At 36.5% G+C, this 20,967-nt stretch overlaps 1 long non-coding RNA gene across 3 annotated transcripts in view; it reads right to left on the reverse strand.

Moving 5' to 3' along the window:
• The window catches only part of LOC129025056 (uncharacterized), an 84,737-nt gene that overhangs the window by 57,372 nt on the left and 6,398 nt on the right, over window positions 1–20,967 (reverse strand). For 2 of the 3 annotated variants that reach the window (XR_010125504.1, XR_010125503.1), the window contains exon 3: window positions 19,973–20,096. This is a non-coding gene — a long non-coding RNA (uncharacterized LOC129025056). Of the gene's footprint in view, window positions 1–19,280; window positions 20,097–20,967 lie in introns of those variants that run through there. The other variant, XR_008497161.2, reaches the window with a different exon arrangement.

Here is a 20,967-nt window from a genome sequence, read left to right on the forward strand (position 1 = left end):
CACACACCCCTGTATTCCCAGCTTCTCAGGAGGCTGAGGCAAGGGAATCACTTGAACCCAGGAGGCAGAGGTTGCAGTGAGCCAAGATCGTGCCACTACACTACAGCCTGGCAACAGAGTGAGACTCTGTCTCAAAAAAAAAAAATAGAGAAATTAAGGGGGGAGGGCTCATCATTGAGGTCAGCAGCTCGAGACCAGACTTGCCAAAATGGTAAAACCCTGTCTCTACTAAAAATACGAAAAATTAGCTGGCATGGTGGTGTGCACTAAGGCACAGTTCTAGCTACTCGGGAGGCTGAGGCAGAAGAATGGCTTGAACCCGGGAGGTGGAGGTTACAGTGAGCCAAGATCATGCCACTGCACTTCAGCTTGGGCGACAGAGAGAAACTGTCAAAAAAGAAAGAAAGAAAAGAAAGAAAGAGAGAGTGAGAAAAGAAAAGAAAATAAAAAAAGAAAAGAAAGGAAAAGGAGAAATTGAAAACTTGATCAGATCAAAATTGAGTAACAAGATAGAAGCCATAATAAAAAGTATCTAAGTAAATAAATTTCTGGACCCAGTGGTTTTTGCCGAATTATACCAAACATTTAAAGAAGAACCAGGCTGGGCATGGTGGCTTATGCCTGTAATCCCAGCACTTTGGGAAGCTGAGGCAGGCAGATCACGAGGCCAGGAATTGGAGACCAGCCTGGCCAATATGGTGAAATCCCGTCTCTACTAGAAATACAAAAATTAGCTGGGCGTGGTGGCACTCACTAAGGCACGGTCCCAGCTACTCAGGATGCTAGGGCAGAAGAATCGCTTGAACCCAAGAGGCAGAGGTTGCAGTGAGCCAAAATCGTGCCACTGCAGTCCAGCCTGTGTGACAGAGCGAGATTCCTTCTCAAAAAAACAAAGCAAAAAAAAAAAAAAAAGTTAAAGAAAGAACTACTACCAATCCTACTCAAACTATTCCAAAAAAATACAGGAGAAGGAAATACTTTCAAACTTAGTCCACAAAGCCACAGCTACTCTGATACCTAAACGATAGAAACATCAAAAACAGAAAAGTAAATACCAATATCTCTGATGAATATGGATGCAAATATCCTTCACAAAATACTATCAAATTCATCAAAAAATATTATCAAATTGAATTCAACTATATATTGAATATATTATTCATCATGACTGAATGGGATTTATCCCTTGTATGCAAGCATGATTCAATATATGCAAATAAATCAATGTGATACATTATATAATCAGAATAAGGGACAAAAACCATATGATCATTTCGACTGATGCAGAAAAAGCATTAGATAAGGTTCAACATCCCTTAATAATAAAAACTCTCAAAATACTGGGTATAGAAGGAGCATACCTTAACATAATAAAAGCCATATATGAGAGACCCAAACGTATCATTTGGGAACGGGAAAAAACTGAAAACCTCAGCTCTAAGATCTGGAACCTGATAAGGATGCCCACTTTCACCACGGTTATTCAGCTTGGTAGTGGAAGTCCTGGATGGAGCAATGAGACCAGAGAAAGAAAAGCAGGGCATCCAAATTGGAAAAAAGGAGTCGAATTATTTTCATTTGCAGATTGTATGATTTTATATTTAGAAAAACTTGCAGACTCGAACAAAAACAATTATTGGAATTGACAAATACAGTAAAGTTGTAAGATACAAAATCAATATACCAAAATGAGTAACATTTCTATATTCCAACAGAGAACAATATAAAGAGAAAAGCCAAAAAGTAATTTCACTTATAATAGCTACAGATAAAATAAAATACCTAAAAATTACCAAAAGAAGTGAAAGATCTGTAGAATAAAAACTAAAACATTAATGCAAGTCACTAAGTAAACCAAAAATTGGAAAGATATTCCAGGTTTATGAATTTGAAGAATCCATATTTTTGTAATGTCCATACTACCAAAAGCAATCTATAGATTCAATGCAATCCCCATCAAAATACCAATGACATTATTCACAGAAATAGAAAAAATATCTGAAAATTTATATGGAACCAAAAAATGTTCAGAATAGCCAAAACTATCCTAAGTAAAAAGAACAAAAGTGGAAGAATTACAATACCTCATTTCAAATTATACTACAGAGCTATAGTAGTGGAAATAACATGATACTGGCATAAACACATATAGTCCAGTGGAACAGAATAGAGAACCCAGAAATAAATGCACACACCTACAATGAACACATTTTCAACAAAAGTGCCAATGACATACACTGCGGTAAAGACAGTCTTTTCAATAAATGTTGCTGGGAAAACTGGAAATCCATATGAAGAAGAGTCAAACTAGACCCCTATCTTTTTTCATATACAAAAATCAAATCAAAATGGATTAAAGGCTTAAATCTAAAACCCAAACTTATGAAACTACTACAAGAAAGAACTGAGGAAAATCTACTTGACATTGTTCTGGGCAAAAATTTCTGGAGTCATATTCCAGAATCACAGGCAGTCAAAACAAAATTGGACAAATGAGATCACATCAAGTTAGAAAGCTTCTGCAGAACAGAGAAAACAACCAACCAAGTGAAGACACAACCTACAGAATATATAAGGAGCTCAAACAACTGTATAGGAAAAAATCTAATAATCTGATCAAAAATGGGCAAAGAATTTGAATAGACATTTCTCAAAAGGAGACCTACAAATGGCAAACAGGCATATGAAAAGGTGCTCAACATCATTTATCATCAGAGAAATGCAAATCACATCTACAATGGGTTAACATCTCACACCAGTAAAAATTGTTTATATCCAACATAGGAAATAAACAATGCTGGTGAGCATGTAGAGAAAAATGAACAATTGTACACTGTTGATGCAAGTGTACAACCACTATGAAAAAAAATTTAGAGGTTCCTCAGAAAATTAAAAATAGAACTACCAATTAGATCCAGCATTCCCACTACTGGGCATATCCCCAAAAGTAATAAAGTCAGTATATTGAATAGATATCTGCACTCCCATGTTGGTTGTAGCACTGTTCACAATAGCCAAGATTTGCAAGCAACGTAAGTGTCCATTAACAGATGAATGGATAAAGTAAATGTGGTATTTATACACAATGCAGTAATATTCAGCCATAAAAAAGAACGAGATCCTGTCATTTGCAACAATAGATAGAACTGGAAATCATTATGTTAAGTGAAATAAGCCAGGCATATAAAGACAAATATTGAATGTTTTCACTTATTTATGGGATCCAAAAATCAAAATAATTGAATCGTTGAAATAGAGAGTAGAAGGATAATTACCAGATGCTGGAAAGGGTATTGGGGGATTATGGGGGAGATGGGGATGATTAATAAGTACAAGAAATAAAAAGAATGAATAAGACCTACTATTTGATAGCACAACAGGTGGACCATAGTCAATAATTATTGAATTGTACATTTAAAAATAACCAAAAGAGTACAATTAGTTTGTAACACAAAGGTTACATTCTAGAAGTAATGGATACCCCATTCTCTATGATGTACTTACTTCACATTGTATGCCTGTATCAAAACATCTCATGTACCCTCTAAATATATACACCTATTGTATACCCACAAAAGTTAAAAATTAAAAAACTAAAAAACACAATGTGATATCCCCTCACATTTTAGAATGCTTAGTATTAAAATGACAAGATATAACAAATGTTGGTAAGAATATGGGGAAAAGGGAACCCTTGTAGCTGATGCTAAGAATGTAAATTAGTATAGCCAATGTGGAAAATATTATGGAGGTTCCTCACAAAATTAAAAGTAGATCTCCCATAAAATCCAGCAATTCCTCTTATGGGTATATATCCAGAGCAAATGAAATCAGTACATAGAAGAGATATTAACACTTCTATGTTTCTTGTAGCATTATTTACAACAGCCAATATACAGAAAAAACCTAGGTGTCTATAGATAAATAAAGAAATTCTAGTTTATAGTGGACACAAAAAGAATAAAATAATATCCCATGTTCATGGATTGGAAGAATTAATAATATTAAAATGTCCATACTACCCAAAGTGATCTACAGAATCAATGCAATCCCTATCAAAATTTCAATGCGATTTTTCATAAAAATAACAATTGTATAAAATACACCATATTATATATAATATGTATGATATATTATACATAATACAATATGTAATAAATATATAGTGTGATATATATATGTATATAATACCACCCAATGTAATACAATTCAGCTTTAAAAAAAAATCCTGTCATTTGTAACAAGATGCATGATTCTGGAGAACATTATGCTAAGTGAAATAAGCCAGGCACAGAAAGAAAAATACTGTATAATCTCACCTATATGTGGAATCTAAAAACATCAAACACAGGGAAGCAGAGTAGAACAGTGGTTATCAGGGGTCATCAGGAATGAGAAATAGGGAGATGTTGGTCAAAGGGTAAAAACTTGAAGCTATAAGATAAATAATTTCTGGAGATTTACCATAAAACATGACAATATAATTAATAATAATATCGTATATACTTGAAATTTGTTAAGAGAATAAGTATTCTCAGCACTCACACAAAGGTTAACTATTTGCTGTAGTTAATGCATCACATTTTAAAAACTTTCTTTTAAAAGTAGGTGATGGATTTGTGAATTAGCTTGTGATAATCAAGATATTTATTGTATATTGTATGCTGTATATTAAAACATCTTCTACACTTTGAATGTATACAATTTTGTCAATAAAGCTGAAAAAAAGATCAGGTCTTCTTATCTTATGGTTCGTCTCCTATAATAAACCTCACTGAGTGTGCAAGCAATACCTGTGGGAATTCAGGTTTGGGAACTGACACCATAATGTTAATCTGGCTACTGCTGTTCCTGTGAGTAATAAATGCCTTTTGTCCCTGATGTAGGAGTCTAGAATGTATCAAATAGACAAGCTAGTTTGTTAGCTTGCAAATAAGGTAAAATCTCAGACCTTTACATAGTTCTTAACTTTCTTAAATACAGGTACCATAGTTGAAGCTTGCTAGAAGCAAATTAGATTGTTCTTGTTTCTTGACCTTGGAATAAATGAACTGATGAGGGCAAGGGACATATTTCCTTCATAATAAAGTACATAAAATATAATAGAAGTATAATAAAAATATGGCTCTAGGCCAAGAGTCTAGAAACTTTTCCAAATCCTCTACAATTAATTTCTTATGACTGCAGTTTTGTAACACATGGGAATTTCTATATATTAATCACCTCCTTTTGTACCCATACAAATAAAATAAACCAAATGAACAAAGCAAAAAATAATTTGTAACAAGTCAAAACACTGTAAAATTAATTTATGAGAATAAAACTATACATTAGTAGTATAATATTATATGAACATAGGAATGAATATACAAAACTAAACTAACAATTCCCCCATTGGCTTAATTGGTTCTGGATAGAAGCATCAAGGCAGAAAAAAATGTACATTTTAAAAAAGTCTTGCCTTCTGAGAAATAAGCCCTGGATTACGGGAAAATTCTAAAAGCCTTGTCTCTAGATTAGATTTCAAGTATCAAAGTGAAGAAGAACTATTTTTAAAGCAACATAACCCAAATACTGTCCAATTAGTATTGTTCACTCTCATATAATAATTTAAATATAAACGTATCTTTCTCTCTTTATCCCGGTGGTCCAGTATATTAGTCCATTTTCATGCTGCTGATAAATACACACCTGAGAGTGGGCAATTTATAAAAGAAAGAGGTTTATTGGACTTACAGTTCCACAAGGCTGGGGAGGCCTCAAAATCATGGCAGAAGGCAAGGAGGAGCAAGTCACATCTTACATGGATGGCAGCAGTCAAAGAGACAGCTTGTGCAGGGCAACTTCTGTTTTTAAAACCATCAGATCTTGTGAGATCCACTCACTATCATGAGTACAGCATGGGAAAGACCCATTCCCATAATTCGATAATCTCCCACCGGGTCTCTGCCACAACATATGGGAATTATGGGAGCTACAAAATGAGATTTGGGGAAGGGCACAGTGACTCACGCCTGTAACCCCAGCACTTTGGGAGGATAAGGCAGGGGATCATGAGGTCAGAAGTTTGAGATGAGCCTGACCAACATGGCGAAACCCCGTCTCTACTAAAAAATACAAAAATTAGCCGGGGGTGGAGGCATGTGCCTGTAGTCCCAGCTACTCAGGAGGCTGAGGCAGGAGAATTGCTTGAACCCGGGAGATGGAGGTTGTAGTGAGCCAAGATCATGCCACTGCACTCCAGCCTGGGTGACAGAGCGAGACTCTATCTCAAAAAAAAAAAAAAAAAAAAAAAGATTTGGATTTGGGTGGGGACACACAGCCAAACCATATCATCCAGTTTTACTGAAAGAGGAGTACCCTGCATTATGCAAAGTTGAATTCCACTCTACAATAAAAGAATTGTTTATGTGGTTTGTTTTTAATCTATTTTTGACACCACCACATGTCTTGAGGTACACCATCACATGTCTTGAGTCTTGAGGTAAAGAAAACCATCTTTTTCCTGGTTTTTTTAAAGCCTCTCAGCCTTTTGTTTCCACAATCACACACACACACACACATACACACACACACACACACACACAAACTCTTATCATAAGAGAAGATAATCTAGATTTCCCTTTTGTGTTTAAACTATTTTGTAAAAATACAATAAAACAGAGTCTTAAATTTTTCTTTTTTTCGATTTTGGAGAAACACTAATCTCATCAGGCACATTTTCAAAGTAAGAACAAAGATACTCACAGGCATGCACACACACATACACCTAAGTCTTTCCTTTAAACAAAAAAATTGCTATTTCATAAATCTCTAAAAGATATTTTTTAGAATTGACATAAGAAAGAAAGAGTAGCAGCTACATTCATATATCAGAAAATCCTTGACAAAGCAGCAGCAGAGATGGATTTCTGAGAGGCTACCTTCTCCTATGCCATCGTTAAACCAAACTGTGTTTGTACTTAGGAGAGCTGAAGATACCTTAAAGTTATGCTCCTAAGAGCCAGAGGCCCTAAGCCTTTCTCAGCATATTAATTACATGAAGGATATGTGGAACCAAAGCAAATAACTGGACTCAGAAAGAGAAAGGTAGCAATTACAGGAAAAAAGTGATCCAAAATCAGGTAGGAGGGCAATCAGTACAGATTGCCTCAAGTCAGAAGGCTAAGAAGAGACTACATAAGGAAAATAAAAGTGATAAAAAATCTGCTGTGAATAACTGTATGAGAGGAGATTTTGATAGCTAGCAAAGACTTTAGTTTTGGGTAAGTAATAAGAACATACAAAAATCAAGTACGTGGGGGAAAAGGCCAATCTTAATTCCAGAAAAAACAAGATGTTGTGCAGGAAAGAAATAGTAATCACAGTCTAATAAATGGCTCAGCTGTAAAAAAAAACCACATATAATCATATAAATGCTATACAGTTGTCTAACAAAAATTATAATTTGGAGGGAGGAGGAGTTGAGGCACAAACAGATGACTGAGGCACAGAGAGAAAAAAGAGAAATGATTCTCATCTTGCATGTTGAAATGCAGATAAACTATGCCTAAACCTGAAAAGCCAATAAGTTGCTATATAAGCCTAATATTTTGAAAGAAAGATACATAACAAAAAAAAAAAAAAAAAAAACCAGAAAATTCAAAGTGGAAATGGAGAGAGGTGGATTGGTGACTGCTGTTTGCCTTAACACACTGCTATGGACTGAATATTTGTGTCCATTCAAAATTCGTATTTTGAGACTTGAATAGTTTATTAAGAGATATGACTTTTGGGAGGTGATTAGGTAGAGTGAAGCCCTTGTCACTTGTATTAGAGTGTTTATAAAAGGAGCCAAAAGGAGCTTATTTCCTTCTTCTGCCATGTGAGGTCACAGTGAAAAGATACCTTCTATGTCTCAGAAGATGGCCCTCAGAAGACATGTAATCTTCTCGCACCTTAATCTTGGACTTCTCAGCTTCCAGAACTGTGAGAAATAAGTTTCTGTTGTTTGTAAGCTACTCAATCTATAGTTCTTTTTTTAATAGCAACCAGAATGGACTAAGCCACATACCCTGCAGAATTAGCTGACTCTTTAAACTATGTGCATGTATAACTTTAATACAAAATTTTAATTAAAAAATATATTTGACTTAAATGGCTGTAATGGAAGTATATAGAGAATCATCAGAAAATGCTCAAGAAAGTGAGGATAGGTGATTCTGGTAGAAGAAAAAAAAAAACCTGCATGGAGACCTTGTTAATAATGAGCATTTTAACTCTTAAAGGGAGGACTTGTTAGAATAGTTGAAACTCTTATTGCTAAATACCAAGAATTATTGACATTAAAAGTTCAATAAATATTCATTCATCTCTACTCAATAATAAATAAGCAGGGAAAAGTCTCATGAGGGAGACATTACAGCAGCTAAAGATATCAGGGTGGTGGATGTTCTGAACACTGCATTAGTGTGTGAGTGTGCATGTGTGTGTATGTGTATATGCCTAGACATAGATAGAGCCTTAAATGCACTGAAGATTTTAACTATCAAAAGGTTAACTCTGTCCACTAAAATGTTTGTCAAACACAAGAAATTGCGATTATGATGGTTTTATATATTCCATCCAGTTCAGAATGGTTAGAAATAAAGTCAACAGACAGTATTTATGACCACTATAATAAAAAATGGCACTGGGTTCCAAAGATTCTAACAGTGATTCCAGGTCACTAATCCCATATGCCTCTGGGCCAAAAGTCATCACCTTTTAATACCTATAGTTATGATCTAGTATCTGCTTGTTCCACAAGCCAGGTCTCCAAAATACGTCTAAGTCACAATGGGGTTTCAAAAGGCCCAGTATTCCCCACAGCCCTTCAGATCAGACATTTTGTTTTCCTCTCACCTGGACCATCTGAATCAAATCAGATTTTTAAATCCTGTGATAAGGACAGTTTGCACCTAAGCCTGTAGATGGGAATTTCATGTAAGCTGTAAGAATGAGAAGCTTGGAGAAATCCAAGTGCTTTAGGGCCAACTAAATATTTTAACTATGCCTTTGGTATCAAAAGTTTCTGATTCAAGATAAGGGCCCCTGAGGTTTTTATACAGCATGAATTAGTTACAGGATGGTAATTTAAACAAATTTGTGTTCTTACATATGTAGCGAGATTGATGTAGGAGAGTTCTTAAATCACATTCGTAAATATAAGAGTAATTCTGAATTTCTTGGATACGTTACTCTGAAGCTAACTTTAACAGTAGTGATAATTATAAATGTGGGAGGGGCATGGACCACAATGTTACAGGATATAATTTATAGTCTTGTGATCCAAACTAAAAGAGAAGTACAACTTAGTAGACTTTACCACGAAAATTAATGATTTGCTACATAATTAATGTATCTCTTCATGAATGGAGAAAAAAATAGCTTAGCTAGAAGAACAGGCTCAACTGATTCATGGGCTCTTACGATTTTTTTTTTTTTTTTTTTTTTTGCACAAAGTTTCAAATGACCTATATTGTGCTTTCTGAAAATTATTTAGGTGTTATTTAACAGAAAGGAATTGGAAAAAGGTAATCATTGCTTCATAAGTAGCATTATTATGGTGTTATAACTTTAAAGATATAATACTTCTCAGCTAATTGCATTGTGTGAGTACTGGAAACTGACTTAATAAGCAACTTACCAGTATCTGTTGCTCTTGCTGTAAGACCATTTGCTATTTAGATGCCAGACTAAAAATCCGTTTGATAATGATTCTAAGTCTTGAGTCATATACACAAATGTGAATGTTTTCAATATAGCATCTGCACCGCTAGCAATCCAGAAAATATTTCAAGTAGTACTGGAGATCATTCAATACAAGCCAGATTATAAGAGATAAAGTTGCAACCATGAAGATGACTAGGTGTCTACTCCCTGCCCCCTCACATCATGTTATTCTAGGTGAGTAGCAAGCTGGATTACACTCTCCCTTACCTGTCCTCAGTCAAATGATCAGGCCCAATGTCAACACAACTGAGACTTAATAGAGACCTATTCATAGTGAAATTGAATACTCCTCTAGACAGAAGATATGTGGTAGTCAAGACATCCAATGTTTGGCATTTCAAAATATAAGTTCCATAGAAGTGTTTTGATAAGCTTGTCTGATTATACCTCTGTCATAAAAGGATGCTTCTGGTTTACCAGAGTGGTGTATGATACGGAGGCAAGAGGCCTACTTAACTGTGGGCTATTGGTATGAAAAGGACATACAGATGGATATTGATCAAATTTCCCTCTATCTTGCTAGGAGGTAGATAGCCTGTGTTTGTTTGTTTGTTTGTTTGTTTGTTTTTTCCAAATTCCTATGGGATATACTTTCACATTGTAGCAGCATATCTGACATCACCATGGTAACAATCCTGCATTGCTGTTCAAGGACGTTTTCTTTCTCTTGTAAAGTTTCATAGAGCAACCTCATAAATGATAGTAAAGCAAAGGTTTGCTAAAGATATATACCATGCAAAAGACACCCACTGCCTTCAGTGCACATGCCTGACAAAACCTTTACATTTTTCTTGACTATTTACATGACAATCTCTTTAGTGGTTTTCACCATTAGAGAAAAGAATCCTGGACCTTGTCTTTGAGGACTGCTTATGGAAACTCAAATTGCCAGCAGAGATGTACATTAGAATTTATTTCTGTCAGACAACAGCACTTGCTTATAGAATTACAGGTGATAAGACACAGCTTAAAGTTAAGGGAATAATACACTGAATATCAGAAGTAGCATCTTTGCCTAGAAACTTTTTGTTACCACAAAGAATCTTTGTGTTATCTGTTGATAGGCCTGAATGTTTTTTTATGAGAGTGTGGAGTAAATTAGGGTTGGTGGAAGGGGTCACCAAAACAGAGAACTTCATAATTGGTGGTAGAAGAAGAAGGCAAGAGAGAGATGCAGAAGACGAAGTCAAAGATATTACAAGCATAAGGATTCAATGCATGTTGCTGGATCTGAGATGTAGGGAGCCATTTGCAAAGACTAGAGAGAAGCCTCTAGAAGATAAGAGGGACCCTGACTGACAACCAGAAGGAAAATGGGGACCTCAGTCCTATAACTGAAAAAAAACTGGATTCTACCAACAACCTGAAAAAACTTGGAAGCAGATTCTTCTCAGATAAAAGTCCAACAGGCTGATACTGGCTTCTGACCAACAAAATTATGAGATAAATGAGTGTCATTTTAAGCCACCAAGTTTGTGGCAACGTATTCTGGCAGCAATAGAAAACCAGTACTGTAGGGCCAGGCGCGGTGGCTCACACCTGTAATCCCAGCACTTTGGGAGGCCAAGGCAGGTGGATCACAGGGTCAGGAGATCGAGACCATCCTGGATAACACAGTGAAACCCCGTCTCTGCTAGAAATACAAAAAATTAGCTGGGCGTGGTGGCGGGCGCCTGTAGTCCCAGCTACTCGGGAGGCTGAGGCAGGAGAATGGTGTGAACCCGGGAGGTGGAGCTTGCAGTGAGCCGAGATCGCACCACTGCACTCCAGCCTAGGCAACAGAGCAAGACTCCATCTCAAAATAAATAAATAAATAAATAAATAAATAAAAATTAAAAAAAAAAAGATAACCAGGACTGTAACCTCTTAATGATAGTAATTACATCATAATGTCCTATGAGAATTAAACTAATATATAGAAATCCTCACAAAAGTATCTGGCACATGGTTAGTGCTATATCAGCATTTGCCATCTTGATTAATATGCAGAATATCTTAAAAGATGCAAAGATATGTCTATTGCACAGGTTTGTCAAGCTTGGTATTTACTATGCTTTTTTATTTCTCTATCATTTTAGGCAGTCTTGAGAAGTTAAAACACTTACCTTTCCTAGGGAAAGCAAAATGTGCCAAATATATACTTGCAAAACTCCTTTACATATCAAGTTTTCTGACTCATATTGCCTAAGAGACATTTAAAAAGTGTATTTAATCTTAAAATTTTAAACACATATTGGAAGAAACTTTTAAACCCATAGCCCATTACAATACATGAAATGTCATTATCTATTTTCCTAATCAGATCTGTGACTCCATATACTCAATGATGAGCCCTTTCATACTTTCCTGTACGAGTCAGAGAAGTATGTTTTGCTCTTGGCAGGCATCTTTTATACACATTTTAAATTATCTTTTAGAGAAAGTCTAGTGACAAATGTTTGCTGATACAGTGCATAATATTTTCTTTGGGGCATAATTTTCTACAGGCTTTTCATTATAATCCATTATAAACTACTTGATTATATATATACTATACACACATATACACACACACAAACACATATAGTGTCATGTGTCACAGTGATGGGGATACTTTCAGAGAAATGCATTGTTAGGTGGTTTCATTACTGTGTGAACATTTCAGAGTATACTTACACAAACCAAGATGGGATAGCCTACCTACATAGTATAGCCTATTGCTCCTAGGCGACAAACCTTTGCAGCATGTTACTGTACTGCATACTATAGACAAATGTAACACAATGGTAAGTATTTGTGTATCTAGTCATATCTAAGTATAAAAAAGTACAGTAAAAATATGTTATAAATTATTGAAAAATGGTACAACTGTATAGGGAACTTGCCATAAATGAAGCTTGCAGAACTGGAAGTTGCTCTGGTTGAGTCAGTGAGTACATGGTGAGTAAAGGCGAAGGCCCAAAACATTACTGTACCCTACTGTAGACTTTACAAACACTGTACATATAGGCTACACTAAATTTATTTTAAAAAGTTTTTTCTCTCCTCAATAAAAAATTAACCTTAGCTTATTGTAATATTTTTACTTGATAAATATTTTATTTTTAACTTTTGACTCTTATAATAACACTTTACTTAAAACAATAACACACTGTACATGTGTACAAAAATATTATCTTTCTTCATGTCATTACTCAATAAGCATTTTCCCATTTTTCAGTTTTAAATTTTACTTTTCATACTTTTTGTGTTAAAAAAGTAAGATAGAAACACACACATTAGTCTAGGCCTATACAGGGTCAGGCCTTCACATCTTGTCTCACTGGGAGGTCTTCAGGGGTAATAACATGCATGAGGTTATCACCTTCTATGATAAAAATGCTTCTCCTGGAATATCTCCTGAAGACCTGCCTGAGGCTCTTTAACAGCTAAGTTTTTAATTTTATTTTAGTTTTAATTTTTATTTATTCATTTTTTTGAGACAGACTCTAGCTTTGTTGCCCAGGCTGGAGTGCAGTGGCACAATCTTGGCTCATTGCAACCTCCACCTCCCATTCCCAGGCTCAAGCAATTCTCCTGCCTCAGCCTCCCAGGTAGCTTGAGGTCAGGAGTTCGACACCAGCCTGGTCAACATGGTGAAACCCCGCCTCTACAAAAAATACAAAGTTTTTTAAAAAATAAGAAGTAGTATATTCTAAAATAATAATAAAAACTTTATAAAAAGTATAAAATTGACAACCTAACATCACAATTAAAAAAACTACAGAAGGAAAAGCAAACACATTCAAAAGCTAGCAGAAGACAAAAAATAACTAAGATCAGAGCAGAACTGAAGGAGATAGAGACACAAAGAACCCTTCAAAAAGTCAATGAATCTGGGAGCTAGTATTTTGAAAAGATCAACAAAATAGATAGACCACTAATCTGGCTAACAAAGAAGAAAAGAGAGAAGAATCAAATAGATGCAATAAAAAATGATAAAGGGGATATCACCACTGATCCCACAGAAATACAAATTACCATCAGAGAATACTATAAACACCTCTATGTAAATAAACTAGAAAATCTAGAAGAAACGGATAAATTACTGGACACATACACCCTCCCAAGACTAAACCAGGAAGACGTTGAATCTCTGAATAGACCAATAACAGGCTCTGAAATTGAGGCAATAATTAATAGCTTACCAACCAAAACAAGTCCAGGACCAGATGGATTCACAGCCGAATTCTACCAGAGCTAAAAGGAGGAGCTGGTACCATTCCTTCAGAAACTATTCCAATCAATAGAAAAAGAGGGAATCCTCCCTAACTCATTTTATGAGGCCAGCATCATCCTGATACCAAAGCCTGGCAGAGACACAACGCAAAAAAGAGAATTTTAGAACAATATCCTTGAGGAACATTGATACAAAAATCCTCAATATAAAATACTGGCAAACCGAATCCTGTAACACATCAAAAAGCTTATCCAACATGATCAAGTGGGCTTCATCCCTGGGATGCAAGGCTGGTTCAACACATGAAAATCAATAAACGTAATCCAGCCTATAAACAGAACCAAAGACAAAAACCACATGATTATCTCAATAGATGCAGAAAAGGCCTTTGACAAAATTCAACAGCCCTTCATGCTAAAAACTCTCAAAATTAGGTATTGATGGGACGTATCTCAAAATAATAAGAGCTATCTCTGACAAACCCACAGCCAATATCATACTGAATGGACAAAAACTGGAAGCATTCCCTTTGAAAACGGGCACAAGACAGGGATGCCCCCTCTCACCACTCCTATTCAACATAGTGTTGGAAGTTCTGGCCAGGGAAATCAGGCAGGGGAAGGAAATAAAGGGTATTCAATTAGGAAAAGAGGAAGTCAAGTTGTCCCTGTTTGCAGATGACATGACTGTATATCTAGAAAACCCCATCGTCTCAGCCCAAAATCTCCTTAAGCTGATAAGCAACTTCAGCAAAGTCTCAGGATACAAAATCAATGTACAAAAATCACAAGCATTCTTATACACCAATAACAGACAAACAGAGAGCCAAATCATAAGTGAACTCCCATTCACAATTGCTTCAAAGAGAATAAAACACCTAGGAATCCAACTTACAAGGGATGTGAAGGACCTCTTCAAGGAGAACTACAAACCACTGCTCAATGAAATAAAAGAGGATACAAACAAATGGAAGGACATTCCATGCTCATGGGTAGGAAGAATCAATATTGTGAAAATGGCCATACTGCCCAAGGTAATTTATACATTCAATGCCATCCCCATCAAGCTACCAATGACTTTCTTCACAGAATTGGAAAAAACTACTTTAAAGTTCATATGGAACCAAAAAAGAGCCTGCATCACCAAGTCGATCCTAAGCTGAAAGAACAAAGCTGGAAGCATCACCCTACCTGACTTCAAACTATACTACAAGGCTACACTAACCAAAACAGCATGATACTGGTACCAAAACACAGATATAGACCAATGGAACAGAACAGAGCCCTCAGAAATAATGCTGCATATCTACAACTATCTGATCTTTGACAAACCTGACAAAAACAAGCAATGGGGAAATGATTCCCTATTTAATAAATGGTGCTGGGAAAACTGGCTAGTCATAAGTAGAAAGCTGAAACTGGATCCCTTCCTCACACCTTATATAAAAATTAATTCAAGATGGATTAAAGACTTACATGTTAGACCTAAAACCATAAAAACCCTAGAAGAAAACCTAGGCAATACCATTCAGGACATAAGCATGGGCAAGGACTTCATGTCTAAAACACCAAAAGCAATGGCAACAAAAACCAAAATTGACAAATGGGATTGAATTAAACTAAAGAGCTTCTGCATAGCAAAAGAAACTACCATCAGAGTGAACAGGCAACCTAGAAAATGGGAGAAAATTTTTGCAACCTACTCATCTGACAAACGGCTAATATCCAGAATGTACAATGAACTCAAACAAATTTACAAGAAAAAAACAAACAACCCCATCAAAAAGTGGGCAAAGGATATGAACAGACACTTCTCAAAAGAAGACATTTATGCAGCCAAAAAACACATGAAAAAATGCTCATCATCACTGGCTATCAGAGAAATGCAAATCAAAGCCACAATGAGATATCACCTCACACCAGTTAGAATGGCGAACATTAAAAAGTCAGGAAACAAGAGGTGCTAGAGAGGATGTGGAGAAACAGGAACACTTTTACACAGTTGGTGGGACTGTAAACTAGTTCAACCATTGTGGAAGTCAGTGTGCCGATTCCACAGGGATCTAGAACTAGAAATACCATTTGACCCAGCCATCCCATTACTGGGTATATACCCAAAGGATTATAAATCATGCTGCTATAAAGACACATGCACACGTATGTTTATTGTGGCACTATTCACAATAGCAATGACTTGGAACCAACCCAAATGTCCAACAATGATAGACTGGATTAAGAACATGTGGCACATATACACCATGGAATACTATGCAGCCATAAAAAAGGATGAGTTCATGTCCTTTGTAGGGACATGGATGAAGCTGGAAATCATCATTCTCAGCAAACTATCACAAGGACAAAAAACCAAACACCGCATGTTCTCACTCATAGGTGGGAATTGAACAATGAGAACACATGGACACAGGAAGGGGAACGTCACACACTGGGGACTGTTGTGGGGTAGGGGGAGGGGGGAGGGATAGCATTAGGAGATATACCTAATGCTAAATGACGAGTTAATGGGTGCAGCACACCAACATGGCACATGTATACATATGTAACAAACCTGCATGTTGTGCACATGTACCCTAAAACTTAAAGTATAATAATAATAAAAATAAATAAATAAATAAATCTACGGGTGGATTTTTCAGATGCACTGGCAGAGCAAATATCGGTTTTATATAAAAAGTCAGCATAGCCAATTGGAGAAATGTGAAGGAATGCTTCTAACTACTTCATTACATCCTAATCACAAAAGCAGAAAGTACAATGGATAAAGACAAAAGCAAATGTACATTATCACAGTCTGGCCCTATACAACTATTAGGACAAAAGAGGAAGGAGAAAAGCAGGCCCAGGTCAGTTTAAAAATGCCGTGTAAGTCAGGTACTTTGAAAACAATCATAGGCGGGGGGAGCGGGGAGGGATAGTATGAGGAGATATACCTAATGTAAATGACGGGTTAATGGGTGCAGCACACCAACATGGCACATGTATACATATGTAACAAACCTGCACATTGTGCACATGTACCCTAGAACTTAAAGTATAATAATAATAATAATAATAAAGAAAGAAAGAAAACAACCACAGGCTTTGTTCCAGGAAGGCTGAAACCGCCTTTGCAAAAATTGTAACTGAGGAAATTATGACAGTAAAAGAGATCAGACCTAACTGACTCGACTCTATCTTGTTTCTAACCTTTAAGCTGGCCTTGTTCATTCCTGGGCATAGGCCAAACTAACCTTGGGAAGGAATTTAGTTTATCGTTCAACTTTGAAACAAAATTAATAATAGCCCTTTCCCAAAGGGGAAAGCAAAACAAATTACCCCTTCTTGCCTGGCGACCAGTCTGAGTCTGTCTTTGTAGGACTAACAAACTAGCTACAAGATTAGAAATTATGGTTTGGGGCCATGCAGCCTCTGGCTGCAAGTATTTGAACCTCCCCAAATTGCTCCTGTGAATAACATCACTATTGCAAAATCTAACATCAGTGCTTGACATATTTTGCAGACACTGCACTCCAGGTCTGGTAATCTGGCTCAACCAGATTGAGGCTGGTAACCCGGCTCAACCAGTTCTGCTATTTCACCCAAGAACAGAAGACAGCAAGAGAAACTCACTTTGACCCCCTATGATTCCATCTCCAACCCGACCAATCAGCACACCCCACTTCCCAAGCCTCTCCCCACCAAATTATCCTTAAAAACTCTGATCCCGGGGAAGGCTTGGAGAGACAGATTTGAGTAATAATAAAACTCCAGTGTCCCACACAGCCTCTCTGCTACTCTTTCTCCATTGCAATTCCCTTGTCTAGGCAGCGGGCAGGGTTTCTAGGAGGCTGACAAGGAAAAAAAAAAAAAACAAAAATTTGCCTTACAACCAATAGTGCGGAGGTCGGGATGGGGGCAGAATGGTGAGAACTAACAAATTAGCTTGAATTTTGGTCTCTCCTGGCCTCTTTCCATCTGGGAATTGGGGGAACCTTCTGGTAACAGCCGGGGATTGTGCTTTTGTGGTGACTAGGGGCATAGTGTGGAGGAAAAGGGTCAAACTCTGTAAAATATTTGAAAAGATTTATTCTGAGACAAACATAAATGACTATGGCCTGTGACACAGCCCTCAGGATATCCTGAGAACATGTGCCCAAGGTGGTTGGGGTGCAGCTTGATTTTACACATTTTAGGGAAACATGAGACATCATTTAAATACATTTAAGGTACACATTGATTCGGTCCAGAAAGGCGGGACAACTGGAAGGGGGGGTGCTTTCAATTTATAGGTAGATTTAAAAATTTTCTGATTGGGAACTGGTTATTATCAATAAAATGCAATGTCTGGGCTATAGTAAGAGGTTGTAGACACCAAAGTTTCATCATCCTGATGGAGCCTCCAGGTAGATGGCTTCAGAGAGAATACATTAGAATGTTTCTTATCATATTTAAGGTCTGTGTTTATGTTAATTTTGGAGGGTATAATGAGGTAGGTCCGACCCCCCCCACTTTCTGCCATATCCTGAACCACTCTTTCAGGTTAAATTTTAGAGTGCCCTGGCAGAGGAGGATGTCCATTCAGATGGTTGGGGGGGCCTTAGAATTTTACTTTGGGTTTACGGTAGTTTAGTCTTTTATGAGAATGAAAGCCTGAGGTATGGCTGGCTGGTTACTGTTGGTTGGAACTCCACAGTTGATTTCTAGCCAGTAGAGGCAGCTTAGGTTTGGGATGACTCTGCCTAAGCCATTTCCTGTGGAATTGTTCCCCCCTCATGGTAGGCACTGAAGGGTCTGAAGAGCCACCTTATTGAGTGGTTGGTTCACTTTTAACTTTTCCTGGTCCTTAGAGCTCCTAGATGTGTGTGTAAGTCTAAGGCCACAGGGATTCCCTTTATAGGGTAGTAAATGGGAGGTGAGGGTAATTACACCAATGTGTATGGTTCTCATAATGAAAACTGTGTCACAGTCTAAGTCTTTAATGGCTTGGTTCCAGAATGTGATGTTTGGGAGAAAACATCTTGGTGGACAGTTTGTGTAAATTGGGAATCATAACTTTTATGGAATTTTGATAGATATTGAGAATACTGTACATTGTTTGGAAAGGAAATTCAGTGGAAAATGGAGAATCGAATAAGTATGGAGCGGGTCCTTTCTAAACAACCTTTGTTAAACTGTGTAGGACTATGCAATGATCTCTCTTATTTACCTTTTTAGATCTATTTTCTTTTTGTCCTTACAAAAACTATATCTGACTAGAATTATTCTGTGTGACTGGTACATGGATATTTCTACTATTATTAATCTTTATAACCTTCACACTGTTAGAGACATGCTTTTGCATGAATTAAAAATTTTATTTAAAAACATTACGTCTCTTATGAAAGTGTACACATGTAAAAGAGAGAACAAATTTTCGTTCCATTGCAATTTCTCTGAGGAAATTAAAAGCCTGCCTTCAAAACAAGAGGCTGAAACAGAAATCTTTCTAAAAGTTAATGTCCTAATGACCAGCAGAAGAGGGCAACTTCAGTTAGGTAGAGAAAAACTTGTGAGTGGCTATGGTAACTGAGAGAAACTTTCAACTTAGTAGGGAAGAAAAACATATCATGGAAGAAGTGAGCATATTGTTGCTAAAATAGTTTTACGTGCCACTGAAATTCATGCTCTAAAGGGAAAAGAAGACTTTATCTTCTTTTTTGGAGGAAAGCTGCTTCTTATATATTTAGTTCTTTTGAGGATAGCAATGGCCCATGACTGTTTCACTGGGGAGAGTGTGAAACAGTCTTTAAACTCAAATAAATAGACCAAATTAAATTTGTCAGTATAGATTTAGTAAAATAAGATTGCTAGCCAATAATTACAGAAAGAAAAAGCATCACATTTGTTCACAAAGTCCAATATTTTGTTCATTTAAAACAGCTTTGAGTGGAGCTGTTATCTATTTATGTAATTTTTCTTGTTGAAATGAACAAAATAAAATTCCCTAAAAACTGTAATAAAATCAGAGAATTGTACACCTCCTTACCAGAGACTATAAAGCATCTATCAAATATGGTGAAACTGGGACCAGGTCAAAGGAGGATGTTGAGCATATCTTCTGTAATCTCAAACTGAGTCTAGAACTCCAAAGGACCTACCCAATATTTTACCTGGAAAGATAAGAAATAAATATTTGAATTAATGGGTCACTCTATTGAAATTCACGCATAAGTACACAATAAATGTGTATGACAATGTTCTTGGTGGCATTGTTCATAATAACCAAATTTTGAAAACTGTCCCAATATATATCAACAAGGATTTGCTAAATAAATTATGCTTTATTCACACAATGGAATACTATATAAAGAAGTAACTCTGCATAAAAGAACCTACAAACATGTTAACATTCTATAAGTGGAAAAATTTATAGAGGAGGATATATACTATGGTCCTATTTCTACAACTTCGTATATGTGCACATAGATGGATTTAATGTACAGGTGTATATATGCGTTTTCTGCCTCTCTGGGCCTTTCTGTGTCTCTACACACATGTGTACATGCATGCATAAAAATCCACAGAAAGGAACTGCTATGGTTTGAATATTCCCTCCAAAACTTATGTTGAAACTTTATCTCCAATGTGGCAGTATTCAGAGGTATGGCCTTTAACAGGTGATTGGAACATGAGGGTTCTGCCCTTGTGAATGGATTAATCCACTGACAGATTATCATGGAAGTAGAACTGGTGGCTTTATAAGAAGAGAAAGAGAGACCTAAGCTACCATGTTAGCATACTTAGTCCCCTTGCCATGTGATACCCTGTGCTACCTCAGGACTGCAGAGAGTTTCTACCATCAAGAAGGCCCTCACCAGATGTGGCCCCTCAATCTTGAACTTCCCAGCCTCCAGAACTGTAAGAAATAAATTTTATTTTTTTTATAAATTTTCAGGTATTTTGTTATAAGCAACAGAAAACAGGCTAAGACAGGTGCCATGAGTGAGAGTGAACCTCCAGAGTTTATGATCATTTGATGCC

The sequence above is a fragment of the Pongo pygmaeus genome, chromosome X, assembly GCF_028885625.2.
Source record: "Pongo pygmaeus isolate AG05252 chromosome X, NHGRI_mPonPyg2-v2.0_pri, whole genome shotgun sequence".
Lineage (NCBI taxonomy): Eukaryota > Metazoa > Chordata > Mammalia > Primates > Hominidae > Pongo > Pongo pygmaeus.